The 2231-nt window shown below is 37.5% G+C and overlaps 1 long non-coding RNA gene across 1 annotated transcript; it reads left to right on the forward strand.

Moving 5' to 3' along the window:
* The first annotated feature begins 233 nt into the window (after positions 1 to 233).
* LOC130095584 (uncharacterized) lies at positions 234 to 887 on the forward strand. The gene is made up of 2 exons (XR_008808132.1): positions 234 to 540; positions 625 to 887. It is a non-coding gene; the product is annotated as an uncharacterized LOC130095584 (long non-coding RNA).
* The last annotated feature ends 1344 nt before the right edge of the window (positions 888 to 2231 follow it).

Raw genomic sequence — 2231 nt, forward strand, 5'->3', positions numbered from 1 at the left:
GCGTAAGGACATCAGGGGCCCGTTCTTCGTACGTCGCTAACTCAGTTAGCTGGATTTGATTGTTGGCGATTTGGCATGATCTTGGATTGTTTGGTTCTTCGACCCTCATCCTGGACCTGCTGTCATAGCAACAGGTGCGCCAGCTTGAACCTGCTCGCGAGCAGGCTTATTTCATGTTAACAGGATTAGATCGCGGCTTTATAAGCGGAGCTGATACGGGAAGTAGCTTTAGCGCAGTGCGATAGTGTACTTTTTGAGAGATATCATTTTTCTCATGACTCGTGAGGATGTCGTTTACATCATTAATTTGTTGGAAACGCATAAATGTTCGACTCGTCGGAGTCGGGCTTTAATAACAGTGCAGGCAAGTTACTATTGCGATTCTTATCCAGATTAGTAATATTATATCAAATTTTAAAAAGGCAGTTGACTGACTAAAATCTCTTAGAAAGTCTGTGATATGTTCCATATCACAAATATGGCCAGGATCTGTGCATGACTCAAGAATTTTCAGAGATTTATGCACATTATTTGAACGTGGTAAGGAAAAATATAAATATCAAGCTCAAAGTATTACATACACTTATGCTTATCCTAACAGAACTTAATTTTTCCATTAAACAGGTGATTACAACAGGATCCTGCTTGGAGACAGGTGTTTTATGATCCCATTCCCTGACCCAAACCCCAGACCAGTTACAATGCAGCTCTAGCCAGGACAAGGGCACACAATGAAGTGAACTTTAGCCAACTAAAGTATCTGAAAAGTCTGAGGGTTGCACCTGACAGGGCCTGTGACATTGCATGGGCCATATTACACAACATTGCACCATCAGAAAAAATATAAAACATTTCATTAATGTTTAATAAAAGACAAGACAAATATGCTTAGTTCTTTGAGTTTTATTTTAATTGTTCTTTGTAAAGAAAAGCCAGTGATCAAGTCATCTTTTGCCTGCAAATAATATATATTGTACTCTGTGTGAAATAATATATTAGCACTTACTCTGAAGTTCCTATGAAGCAACTCTATCTCTAGTGCCAGTTTTTTTTCTTTAAGTTGTCAAGAATTTTCGAAATACTCTGTTTTCTAGGGGTAGGGGTAAACCTGTCAAACACATGGCTTATGCATCAAAAATTAAAAGGAAAAGTACAACACTGCCCACCTCTGCATCACTGCTTTGTGCAGACTCTTCTGTAGATGTGGACTCCTGCAACTCATATTGCATTCAGAAATAATAGGTACTCAAGTGTAAATTAAGTAAAGATATTTATGCACTTAAAGATACCTGAGAGGGTTTCTTCACTGTCCTGTGCATTGGGGGGAAAATGGGCATTACAAAGTGTTGTACTTTCTTCCCTTTTGATGTAACATTAGAAAAAGTCCACTTACTGCACATGCTTCAGCCACCACTTGCTTGGGAACACGTAAAAGTGTTGGTGTATTGTTTAATACTGCACAAAAGAGGAAAACACAATTTCATTACAATGAAGTACACTGGGGGGAAATGTGATCAATAATTCATGGCAACATATTTTTTTTACATTAACTATGTAGTTTCACAGTCACACATGTAGACTTTCATAAGTCAAAGCAATTCATTACTACTCAAGGTTTAACAGTTGATATGACTGGACAGCCATTTGGATTATAGGCCTACTTAATTTAATGCAGCAACAAATTATTTTACAGTGTACTAGGATCATTTAAAGGTCATTTACCAGCAGTGAAGGTGTTGCTGCTCCTGGCTGTGGGTCTGAGGAAGAGCTGAACCCAGGGATGCCCTCCACAAGATTTACATTTAACCCAAGGGCCAGCTCTTCTGCCTGGGTATAATGTGGGGGTGCAGGACCACCATCTGTTTGTTTTTCTTTTCTTCTTTTTTTTCTCAGCCTTTTTCTTGGTTGCTTTTATAAACAGGCAAACATTTATTAACAGTGCCTTTTTAAAAGAGATTAGTTAGTACAAATTACTATTATGTAGAATATTCTAGTACTTCACTTTTACTTGTTCCCATGTTCTAGTAGTGGGTGGTGACTCTGACATTACAATGAACAAAGTTATGAATTATTTAGAAATTATTAAAATATAAAAATATATACTGTAATAAGTGATAAAAACATCTAACTACAAACTTAATTTGTCTGCTACTTTTTGCCAGCCCTCTCTCCTGGCTTTTGCACACTTTAAGGTGTTCCCTGGCGTTTTAATTAAGTTTTCAAATTTAGCA

The sequence above is a fragment of the Rhinichthys klamathensis genome, unplaced genomic scaffold (genome assembly GCF_029890125.1).
Source record: "Rhinichthys klamathensis goyatoka isolate OS25496 unplaced genomic scaffold, OSU_Roscu_1.1 h1tg000191l_1, whole genome shotgun sequence".
In the NCBI taxonomy this organism is placed as follows: domain Eukaryota; kingdom Metazoa; phylum Chordata; class Actinopteri; order Cypriniformes; family Leuciscidae; genus Rhinichthys; species Rhinichthys klamathensis.